Below are 12,534 nucleotides of genomic sequence, written 5' to 3' on the forward strand. Positions count from 1 at the left end.
TGGGTCAAGGGAGAGTGAACAAGAACTGTTCTAGGCCAGGCATAGTGGCTCACGCCTGTATTCCCAGCACTTTGGGAGGCCGAGGCGGGCAGATCACCTGAGGTCAGAAGTTCGAGATCAGCCTGGCCAAAATGGTGAGACCCCATCTCTACAAAAATACAAAAATCAGCCAGGCGTGGTGGTGCACATCTGTAATCCCAGCCACTCTGGAGGCTGAGGCAGAAGAATCACTTGAACCCAGGAGGCGGAGGTTGCAGTGAGCCGAGATCACACTATTGTACTCCAGCCTGGGTGACAAAGCAAGGCCCTGTCTCAAAAAAAAAAAAAAAAAAAAAAAAAAAGAACTATTCTACTATTCTGATGGAAGTGGCAGAAACCCAACTGTCACTGACTGAAGTGTAAAATGGAATTTATCAGCTCACATAACTGAGTCAACGGGGCTGGCTTCAGGCATGTCTGGATCCAGGTGTTCAATCTAAGTTTCCAGGAAACCTGCTTCATTTCCTGACAGGATTTCTCTGGCAACGCCATACTTAACGTCTTTATACCTAAGCAATGCAACAGAGAGAAAGAGCCTCTCTCCCAAGGGCTGTAGCCAAGGTCCAGAGTTGAATCTCATTGTCTTGGCTTAGGTTCTAGGCCCACCGTTAGGCTGGGAAAGGGAGAGCACCTGGCATGGTAATCATGCTAAGGATGCATGCGGTGGTGGTGTTGGAAGGGGAGTTGTTTATCAAAGGAAAATCCAGGTACAGGGCTGTTGAGACTTATAGGTGATAAAAATCCTTCTCCTAGGGATATAGCTTCCAGCAAGTTCTGTAGAGGGTCCATGACAGCAAACCATTAAGAACTGAATTATGGCTGGGCACGGTGGCTCACACCTGTAATCCCAGCACTTGCAGAGGTGGGCAGATGGCTTGATGCCAGGAGCTTGAGACTAGCCTGGCCAAAATGGCGAAACCCCATCTCTATTAAAAATAGAAAAAATACCCGGGCATGGTGGTGCACACCTGTAGACCCAGCTACTCAGGAGGCTGAGGCAGGAGAATTGCTTGAGCCTGGGAGACGGGAGGTTGCAGTGAGCTGAGATCATGCCACTGCACGCCAGCCTAGCCGAGAGAGCGAGACTCTGTCTCAAAAAAAAAAAAAAATCACACTGCAAAAGAATATTTAATGGCATGAAAAAAATACTTGGGAAATTGCGACATGAGAAAAACAGGTTACAATATAGCATGCCAAGTATGATTCCTTCTCTGATAAAAATGTAAATATGTGCATGTTTGCATTTTTTAAAGGTCTTCCAAAGGTTATTGAGGAAGAGGACACATTTGCAGGGGATTTTTGTTTCATTCCTTGGGCATTTTGGTATTTTCCAAATATTTTATGATGATTATTGCCTTTGTCCTCTAACAAAAATCAAGAAACGTATCTTAGTTAAAATGTCACTGCTGGACATAAAATGTACATTGAGAAGAGAATTATTCCTCGAAACATTTTCAAACTTTATCTGAGCAGTTAAGACAGGTCAGGGCTGGGCGCAGTGGCTCATGCCTGTAATCCCAGCATTTTGGGAGGCTGAGGCAGGAGGATTGCTTGAGGCCAGGAGTTCCAGACCAGCCTGGCCAACATAGCGAGACCTCGCCTCTCCAAAAAATTTAAAAATTAGCTGGGCATGGTGGTGTGCACTTGTAGTCCCCACTACTCGGGAGGCTGAGGTGGAAAGATCGCTTGAACCCAGGAGGTAGGGGCTGTAGTGAGTTGTGATGGTGCCACTGCATTCCAGCCTGGGCAACAGCAAGACCCTGTCTCAATAATAATAATAATAGGCCAGGACTTACCAGATACCGCGGGGCCGGGGTTTGACCTGACCTCTGACCTCTGGGCAGTTGGGTAAGCATGCCGCCATCTCTGACCCACATCTGCCACTTGGCTTTCGGGCTCCATCCGACTGCATACTGCAGAGTGTGTCTCAGTCAGACCGGCAGCAGCGTGGCCTCACCCAGGCGGGCCTCAGCCTGCAAGACAGGTTTGTCTGCCCCAGCCCCCAAACTGAGAGGCTGGCTCCTGTGGGTAAGAGGGGAGCAAAGAGGTCAGGGCCAGGTCAGGGCCCTGATCCCTTGAGGGACAGGCAGCCATTCGAGGGCTGCTCCCCCCACACCTCCAGGTGACTGCATCCCTCCTCGGCCTCTAACCCTCCACGGCTCTCCAGCGCCCTCCTCACCTCACACTGAGGGGCGGGTGTGGCTGGGCCCCTTGCCACCTCTCCAGGTATCTCTCTCTCTCCTGCTCCACTGAGCCAAGCTCGCTCTCTCTCACCATCTGAGGTCACAGAATAGAAACAAGAAACTGTGTTAATAGCAATCAAGCGGGGCCCATGCCTCTGACTACATCCACTTTTGCTTACGCTCCTTCCATGAGGGCAAGTTGGGTTTTATTTTTTAACTAAAATCTAAAAACCCACACCCCAGCCGTTTCCTCAGGCGTCCCGCGCCCGCTGCTTCCTCCTCTCTGGTCACCTCGTCCTTGGCTGGTGTTAGAAAAATGGCTACAAGCTTCCTGGGAATCAGGTAATAAAGCTTACAGGAACTCTTCCCAGATTGAAAAGAGCTTAACAAATAAATAGATAAATAAAGCTTACCTTCTAGAGGGGAAAATAGATAAAACCAATAAGAAAAACACATGTCAGAGGCTGATAAGTGCTAAGGAGAAAAATAAAAGAATGAAAAGCAAAACAAAAACCTAGCCAGGGCGGGGCGCAGTGGCTCAAGCCCGTAATCCCAGCACTTTAGGAGGCCAAGGCGGGAGGAACGCTTGAGGAGTTCGAGACCAGCCTAGGCTACATAGTGAGACCCCCCGTCTCTACAAAACAGTAAAAAAAATTAAAAAATTTGCTGGCCATGGTGGCAAGCGCCTGCATCACAGCTACTCGGGAGGCTGAGGCAGGAGGATCACTTGAGCATGGGAGATTGGGGCTGAAGTAAGCCAAGATCGCACCACTGACTCTGTCAGCCCAGGTGACAATCTCAAAAAAAAAAAAAAAAAAAAAAAAAAAAAGGTGGCTGGGCATGGTGGTTCACACTTGTAATCCCAGCACTTTGGGAGGCCAAGGCGGGCAGATCACCTGAGGTCAGGAGTTGGAGATCAGCCTGGCTAACATGGCGAAACCCTGTCTCCACTAAAAGTACAAAAATTAGTTAGGTGTGGTGGCATGTGCCTGTAATCCCAGCTACTCGGGAGGCTGAGGCAGAAGAATCCCTTGAACCTGGGAGGTGGAGGTTGTAGTGAGCCAAGATCGTGCCACTGCACTCCAGGCTGGGTGGCAGAGCAAGACTCCATTTCAAAAAACAAAAACAAAACAAAACAAAATACAGTGAGGGCCTGGTGCCACCTCTGGAATGTTTTTCATTGTCTGGGTTTGACGCTGTGCTGTGCCATCACCACGTGTGGGGCCGAGGAAAGCACTTATTCCGGGGCACACGCCTGCCCCTGGAGCGCGGGTGGAGTCAGCTCCTTCTATAGGGTCTGGCCTGGGAGCAGGGAGACGCTGCTTGCCCAGAGCAGGCTCAGACCCAGACCCTGACCCTGTGCCTAGGGAAAGGTGAGCCGACCCTGGGGTCAAATGGACCACAATCCCCCCTCCCCATGAACTTTCCCCTGTGATTCTGGGATAAATGACACAGAAAGCACTGAGAATTCCATGGTAGTCGTTATTATTACTGTTGTTTTTACTAATAGCAGGGGCCCCATCACTCACCTGTAGGTAATCAATTTATTACCTCTCAGTTCCATTTGTCACCTGGTGCCAGGTTAGGCTTTGTCAATAGAGGGCGCTGGAGAGCCACTGAGGAGCCAGGGTCCCTCTGCCTCACTCCAGAGCTTTGTGTTCTCCTTCCTACTGCCTTGTGACCAGCAGGTGGCTGCTATGCTCCACATTACAGGGAGTGACCTCCAGGGCCGCCTTCTCCTCCTTCTCCCTCCTCCTCCTCCCTCCTCCTCTTCCTCCCTCCTCCCTCCTCCTCTTCCTCCCTCCTCCCTCCTCTTCCTCCCTCCTCCTCCCTCCTCTTCCTCCCTCCTCCTCCCTCCTCTTCCTCCCTCCTCCTCCCTCCTCTCCTCCCTCCTCCTCCCTCCTCCTCCTCCCTCCTCCTCCTCCTCTTCCTCCTCCTCCTCCCTCCTCCTCCTCCCTCCTCCTCCTCCTCCTCTTCCTCCCTCCTCCTCCCTCTCCTCTTCCTCCTCCTCCTCCTCCTCCTCCTCCTCCCTCCTCCTCCTCCTCCCCCTCCTCCCTCCTCCTCTTCCTCCCTCCTCCCTCCTCTTCCTCCCTCCTCCTCCTCCCTCCTCTTCCTCCCTCTTTTCTTTCATCCCTCTTCCTCTCTCCTCCTTCTTCCTTCTCCTTCCTTCTCCCTCCTCCTCCTCCCTCCTCTTCCTCCCTCTTTTCTTTCATCCCTCTTCCTCTCTCCTCCTTCTTCCTTCTCCTTCCTTCTCCCTCCTCCTCTTCCCTCCTCCTTTTTTCTCCTCCTCCTCCTCTTACCTCCTCCTCTTTCCTCCTCCTCCTTCTTCCTCCCCCTTCTCCTCCCCCTTCTCCTTTAAGAGATGGGGTGTCAGTCAGGCGCAGTGACTCACACCTGTATTCCCACCTACAATTCCTCACTTTGGGAGACCAAGACAGGAGGATCACTTGAGTCCAGGAGTTCGACACTGCAGTGAGCTATGGTAGCACCACTGGACTCCAGCTTGGGCAACAGAGGGAGACTCTGTCTCAGAGAGAGAGAGAGAGACAGAGAGAGAGAGACAGAGAGAGAGAGAGAGACGGGATTGCACCTTGTCGCCTAGGCTGGAGTGCAGTGGCAGGACCATAGCTCTCCAGTGTCTTCTTGAGCCTAGCTAGGGACTTGCCACTTAACCCAAGAGATATATTTAAAACATGAAGTGGAATCATTGTTTCTCACAGAATCAGCTGCCTTCTCAGATCCTCTGCAAACGGAAACAGAATCACGCAAAATGGGCAAAGTAAAGGGACAAGAAAATGGTCTTTTTGAAGAGCTGCTCCCAGCCCTGCTGGACAAAATGACCAAAATAGGATCCCTGGTATTAAAGTTCGTCTCATAAAAATCCATTCAGAAAATTGAGGACACTTTGGGAGGCTGAGATGTGAGGACTGTTTGAGGCCAGGAGCCTGGGCAACAGAACAAGGCCCTGTCTCAAAAAAAAAAAAAAAAAAAAAAAAAAAAAAAGATAGATACATATGTCTGTACCCAGAGTCAAGACAAGCGATATTTGTTGTCTAAAAACAACTCTGGTTCAGGGTACATCAGTTAGCTTTTTTTTTTTTTTTTTGAGACGGAGTCTCGCTCTGTCGCCCAGGGTGGAGTGTAGTGACTTGATCTCGGCTCACTGCCAGCTCCGCCTCCCGGGTTCACGCCATTCTCCTTCCTCAGCCTCCCGAGTAGCTGGGACTACAGGCGCCCGCCACCACGCCCGGCTAATTTTTTGTATTTTTAGTAGGGACAGGGTTTCACGTGTTAGCCAGGATGGTCTCGATCTCCTGACCTCGTGATCTGCCTGCCTTGGCCTCCCAAAGTGCCAAAGTGCTGGGATTACAGGCGTGAGCCACCATGCCCGATCTTTTCTTTTCCTTTTTTTTTTTTTGGACAGAGTCTTGCTCTGTTGCCCAGTCTGGAGTGCAGTGGTGCAATCTCAGCTTACTACAACCTCCACCTCCCGGTTTTAAGTGATTCTCTGCCTCAGCTTCCCAAGTAGCTGGGATTACAGGCTTGCACCACCACACCTGGCTAATTTTTGCATTTTTTGTAGATACGGGGTTTCACCATGATGGACAGGCTGGTCTCGAGCTCCTAGCCTCAAGTGATTCTCCCACTTCAGCCTCCCAAAGTGCTGGGATTCTAGGTGTGAGGTGCCCAGCCCAAGACAGATACTTTACTTTAAGAAAGTAAACTGGCCAGGCACAGTGGCTCACACCTGTAATCCCAGCACTTTGGGAGGCCAAAGCGGGCAAATCACTTGAGGTCAGGAGTTCAAGACCAGCCTGGCCAACATGGTGAAACCCCGCCTCTACTAAAAATACAAAACTTAGATAGGAGTGGTAGCAGGCGCCTATAAATCCAGCTACTTGGAAGGCCAAAACAGCATCATTTGAACCCAGGAGATGGAGGTTGCAGTGAGCTGAGATCCCGCCACTGCACTGCAGCCTGGGTGACAAAGCAAGGCTCTGTCTCAAAAATAAAATAAAATAAAGGAAAAGAAAATAAAGAAGGGAACTTAGGTTCAGTGAGGTCATAAGGGTGGGACCCTGATCCAATAGGACTGATGTCCTTATAGAAAGAGAGACACCAGGAGTGCACACACACACACGGAGGGAAGGCCATATGAGGTCACAGTGAAAAGGTGGCCTTCTACAAACCAAGGAGAAATGCCTCAGGACAAACCAACCCTGCTGGCACCTTGACCTTGGACTTCTAGTCTCCAGAACTGTGAGAAATACATGTCTGTTGTTTGAGCCACCCAGTCTGTGATATTTTGTTACACAGCCCTAGCAGACCATTACATTCAGTCTCTTCTTTGCTTCCCACTGTGTCCTTTCTACCAAGCACCATGCCTAGCACATAGTAAGTACCCCCAAAAAGATGTGCAAACATCATTGCCTCCTGTGGGAAGCTGTCCCTCACCCTTCTCCACTCCTTCTGCCCTTAGCTTAAGTGCCTCTTCTCAGCTTCAGTTCCTACACTTTCCACTTGGCTCTCGAAGAATATGTTTTGAGGTCTAATTCCTCTTTAGAAGGTGAAATGTTTGAAGGCAGGGGCTGGGTCTTCCCCAGGGCTCAGCACCAATGGCATGCACCATCAGAATTTTGTTTTGATTTGTTTTTTTGAGATGGAGTTTCCCTCTTGTCACCCAGGCTGGAGTGCAGTGGCCCAATTTTCAGCTCACTACAACCTCTGCCCTCCGGGTTCAAGTGATTCTTGTGCCTCAGCCTCCTGAGTAGCTGGGATTACAGGAGCCTGCCACCATGCCCGGCTAATTTTTGTATTTTTAGTAGAGACGGGGTTTTGCCACGCTGGCCAGTCTTGTCTGCAACTCCTGACCTCAAGTGATTAGCCAACCTTGGCCTCCCAAAGTCCTGGGATTACAGGTGTGAGCCACCGCGCCTGGCCAGGAGTTTAATAAATATTTGAGTGAATGTAAGTTTCTTGACCTTGATGCATGGGCCCTGGAGAGCTAGAAGACCTGAATTCTAAGCTTCATCCCTGTGCAGCTGTGGACACTGAGCCTCAAATGTAATCATGGTCTGGGGTTTTTCCAGAGATCAAAGCTTGGGGAAAGTCCTTTATTCTCTGAAAGGTACAGGGTTATTTTCACATCTGTTATGAACACTTGTGCCGTTGAGCTGAGCTCCTGAGTCTTAGTCAGCTGTCTGGCTCCAGTTGGACTTCCTGCTGTACCTCAGATACACTAAGCTCACTCCTGCCTTGGGGCTTTTGCGCTTGCTACTGCTTCTGGGAACACACTGCCCCCAGGCTCTCGCAAGGCCCCTTAATTTTCAGGGTCTATGCCAGGGCAGATGATACTGATTGCAAGGAAACAACTTGGTTGCAGGGCATTCGGGAACAGAAGAAATACCACTGTTCGGCCGGGCGCCCTGGCTCACGCCTGTAATCCCAACACTTTGGGAGGCCGAGGCAGGTGGATCACGAGGTCAAGAGATCAAGACTATCCTGGCCAACATGGTGAAACCCCGTCTCTACTAAAAATACCAAAAAAAAAAAAAAGCCAAGTGTGGTGGCGGGCGCCTGTAATTCCAGCTACTCGGGAGGCTGAGGCAGGAGAAGTGCTTGAACCCAGGAGGCAGAGGTTGCAGTGAGCCAAGATCGCGCCACTGCACTCCAGCCTGTAGTCTCAAAAGAAAAGAAAAGAAGGCCGGGCGTGGTGGCTCATGCCTGTAATCCCAGCACTTTGGGAGGCCGAGGCAGGCGAATCATGAGGTCAGGAGATCAAGACCATCCTAACACGTTGAAACCCTGTGTCTACTAAAAATACAAAAACAAAATTAGCCAGGTATGGTGGCAGAGGCCTGTAGTTCCAGCTACTCTGGAGGCTGAGGTGGGAGAATGGCGTGAACCCAGGAAGTGGCAGGAGGATCACTGAGGCTAGGAGTTTGAGGCCACAGTGTGCTATGATTGCACCTGTGAATAGCCACTGCACTCCAGCCTGGGCAACACAGCAAGACCCTATCTCCAGAAAAAAGCAAAACAAAACACAGGAAACCCATACTGTAGACCAGTTTATTAAAATAGAAAGAAAATAACCAGGTGTGGTGGCGCATGCCTGTAGTCCCAGCTACTCGGGAGACTGAGACAGGAGAATCGCTTGAACCTGGGAGGCAGGAGTTGCAGTGAACCGAGATCGTGCCATTGCACTCTAGCCTGGGCAACAGAGTAAGACTCTGTCTCAAAAAAAGAAAAAGGGGAAAAATATAAATAATAAAAAATTGTTAGCAATTATCACTAGGGCTTCTCAGTGAGAATCGGTGAGAAACTCCAAAGGTTCTGAGGCTGTAAAGTATATTCCCAACCACCTTTAGGGTCAAAGTTGGGACAAGATGAACTAACTATAAATGAGGCTTGTTGAGTGAGAGGACTTCTCAACCAATCCAACCCAGGACCTACCAGATAAGTACTTCCTGAAGGTAATGTGGTTTGGGGGTGATCTCTTGGGTCAGACAGATCTGGGTCTGAATTCCAGCTTTGGTTACTCCTCAGGGACTCAGTTTCTTCGTCTTTCTTTTTTTTTTTTTTTTTTTTTTTTTTGAGATGGAGTCTTGCTCTGTTGTCCAGGCGGGAGTGCAGTGGCATCATCTTGGCTCACTGCAACCTCTGCCTCCTAGGTTCAAGCGATTCCCCTACCTCAGCCTCCTGAGTAGCTGGGATTACAGGCACGTACCACCATGCCCAGCTCATTTTTGTATTTTTGGTAGAGACGGGGTTTCACCATGTTGGTCAGGCTGGTCTCGAACTCCTGACCTTATGACCCACCCGCTTCGGCCTCCCAAAGTGCTTGAATTATAGGCATGAGCCACCGTGCCTGGCCTAATTTCTTCATCTTTCAAATGGGAAAATGCAGTGTGAGGTGTGATGAACTCAGGCTTGGATTCAGAAGGTCTTGTGTCATTCTACTCCTTGCTCAGCTATGGACCAGCTGTGTGAGCTGAGATGAAGAGCTGCACCTCTGTGAGCCTTGGCTGTCTATTCTTATGCGTGTTGGCATCATTCTGCTTCCTATGGTGGCTGGGGATTCCCTGGGACCATGTGTGCCTGCACTGTGGTCGCTGTAGTTGGCAGGATAGGAGGCTGTGTATTAAAATGTTTAGGAGCTTAGGTTCTGGAGTCAGACTGCAACAGGCCTAGTTCAAATTCCAGCTCTGATAATTACTCCCGGTGAGATCTTAGGAAAATCAGTTTCTTCTCCAAACCTCAGTTTTTGTTTTGTTTTGTTTTGTTTGAGATGGAGTCTTGCTCTGTCGCCCAGGCTTGAGTGCAGTGGCATGATCTCGGCTCACTGCAACCTCTGCCTCCCAGGTTCAAGCGATTCTCCTGCCTCAGCCTCCCCAGTAGCTGGCATCACAGGCATGCGCCACATGCCCAGCTAATTTTTTCGTATTTTTAGTAGAGACGGGGTTTCACCATGTTGGCCAGGCTGGTCTCGAACTCCTGGCCTCAAAGAATCCACCTGCCTCATCCTCCCAAAGTGCTGGGATTACAGGCATGAGCCAATGCGCCCGGCCAAACTTCAGTTTTTGTATCTGTCAAATGAGCATAATAACAGTAAATATCTGATAGAGTTTACTGTGAAGAGTCAATCAGATGATGCAGGTAAAGCACTTAAAACTGGTCTGGGGCCTGGCACAGTGGCTCATGCCTGTAATCCCAGAAATTTGGGAGTCCAAGGTAGGAGGATCACTTGAGCCCAGGAGTTTAAGTCCAGCCTGGGCAACATAGTGAGACCATCTCTACAAAATAATAATAAATTAATTAATTAATTAGTGAGGTATGGTGCTGTGCACCTGTAGTCCCAGTGAATTGAGAGGCTAATGTGGGAAGATCCTTTGACCCCAGGAGGTCAAGACTGCAGTGAGCCATGATCCTGCCACTGTGCTCTAGCCTGGGCAAGAGAGCAAGACCCTATCTCAAAATAAAAAAGCAAAGATATTATAAGACTGATTTTTAAAAATACCTTTCTCTAGATCGGGTGCAGTAGCTCATGCCTGTAATCCCAGCACTATGTGAGGCTGAGGCAGGAAGATCACTTGAAGTCAGGAGTTCGAGACCAGCCTGGCCAACATTGTGAAACCCCGTCTCTACTAAAAATACAAAAATTAGCCGGGTGTGGTGGCAGGTGACTGTAATCCCAGCTACTTGGGAGGCTGAGGCAGGAGGATGGCTTGAACCCAGGAGGCAGAGGTTGCAGAGAGCCGAGATTGTGCAACTGCACTCCAGCCTGGGTGACAGAGCAAGACTCTGTCTCAAAAATACATACATACACACATACATACATACATACATAAAATACCTTTTTCTACATGTCAGTCCATTTTCCCAAAACCAGGGCCAATGTGACCAGACTCCATCCCCATCTACAAGATCAATCCTACTTAATCATAGTGTAGCTTGAAGGTTGGACTCTCACCACAGCAGGGTTCACAGCAGGGTTCGAGTCCCTGCAATGCCCGTACCTGCTGCGGGACCTGAAATAAACGACTTCACCTCTTTGGCCCTCAGAGGTTAACCAGGCACAGTAATCGCCTCCCTCACGGGGTTATTTAGGTTTCAACGAGTTGATGCACAAGCGTAGCACATGGAAAGGGCTGGATAAACGCGAGGTGCTGTTACTCCCACCACAGCGCCAGTCCTTCTCCCCTTTTTACTTTACTTTTTATTTTTATTTTATTTTTATTTTTTGAGATAGAGTCTTGCTCTTTCGCCCAGGCTGGAGTGTAGTGGCGCCATCTTGGCTCACTGTAACTTCTGCCTCTCGGGTTCAAGCAATTCACCTGTCTCAGCCTCCTGAGTAGCTGGGATTACAGGCGTCCCCCACCACGTCTGGCTAATTTTTGTATTTTTAGTAGAGACGGGGTTTCACTATATTTGTCAGGCTGGTCTCGAACTCATGAGCTCAGGTGATCTGCCCGCCTCGGCCTCCCAAAGTGCTGGGATTACAGGCGTGAGCCACCGTGCCCGGCCCCTTCCCCCATTTTAGCGGTTTCGCTCCCTATTGGGGCCAGGGACGCCTCAGGCTGTCTCTGTCAAGACCTACAGCTCTGGCTGTTGTCCCAGGCTCTTCCGCGAGGTGCTCTCCTGCCTCCTGACCACCCCCATTCCTCCCCGCTCGAACTCCTCAGCGAGCGGCTGCGAAGGACGCGCCAACACTCCGCGTAGCGGGAAGGGACCGAAATCGCATCGCAGCCTGAAATTGCTGCGCTGAACTCCCGCCCCGCTGCCCTCTGGTCAGTTTAAAGCGAAGACGAGCCTTAGGGCCAGTCAGAGGCGGCAGCGGAGGAGCCATGCCCGCCTCCTTGAGGCGCCCTGGCGTCTCATTGGCTGTGCTTGAGAATGAATCCCGGGCTAAGCCACTTAGAAAGGAGCGGAGCCAGCCAATCAGCGGTGCAACCGCCGCGGGGGCCGGGCCAGAAGGCCCGCAGACAAGCACCTCGGAAGATTGGCAAGGGGCGAGCTCGCAGCTTGTCAGCCCCGAAGCCCTGCCCAGGGGGAAAGCCTGCTGGAGGGAGTCTAATCCCCGGGCCAGTTAATGTTGGGGCAGCGCAATCGGCCGTTCCCTCTGCGGTGGGGTGGGGGGCGGGAGTGCTGACACGTCCGCGCGCCGTTACTCCTGGCTGAGCATACAGTCGAGGTGGCAGTGGGAATTGGAAGTGCGAGTGTCACACTGCCAATCACGGGGCAAGGTACTGCCCCCTCTTGTGTCTTCCTTGTCCCTGTACACGTCCAGGCGAGGCAGAGTGAGCTGTGCCAGCAGTCGTAGTGGAGTGGGACAAGAGGACAAGAGGAGAGAAAAGGGAGCTGTCCACAGGCACCGAAGCCTGGCTGACTTTTTTTTTTTTTTTGAGGCGGAGTCTCGCTCTGTCTCCTAGGCGGAGTGCAGTGGTGCGATCTCGGCTCCCTGCAATCCCGGGGTTCAAGCGATTCTCCTGTCTCAGGCTCCCGAGTAGCTGGAATTACAGGTGCCCGCCACCACGCTCAGCTAATTTTTGTATTTTTAGTAGAGACGGGGTTTCACCATGTTGGTCATGCTGTTCTCGAACTCCTGACTCCAGATGATCCGCCCGCCTCAGCCTCTCAAAGTGCTGGGATTACAGGCGTGAGCCACCGCGCCCTGCCTGGCTGGCTCTTTTATTTTATCTTTATTTATTAGAGACAGGGTCTCACTGTGTCACCCAGGCTGCAGTGCAGTGATGTGATCATAGCTCACTGCAGCCTCGACCTCCTGGGCTCAAGGGATCCTACTACCACCTGG

The 12,534-nt window shown here is 50.8% G+C and overlaps 1 protein-coding gene across 1 annotated transcript in view; it reads right to left on the minus strand.

The window, feature by feature from the left end:
• ATP4A (ATPase H+/K+ transporting subunit alpha) overlaps window positions 1-12,534 on the minus strand; it is a 186,682-nt gene that overhangs the window by 131,483 nt on the left and 42,665 nt on the right. The window lies entirely within an intron of this gene.

This window comes from Macaca thibetana, chromosome 19 (assembly GCF_024542745.1).
Source record: "Macaca thibetana thibetana isolate TM-01 chromosome 19, ASM2454274v1, whole genome shotgun sequence".
Taxonomy (NCBI): domain Eukaryota; kingdom Metazoa; phylum Chordata; class Mammalia; order Primates; family Cercopithecidae; genus Macaca; species Macaca thibetana.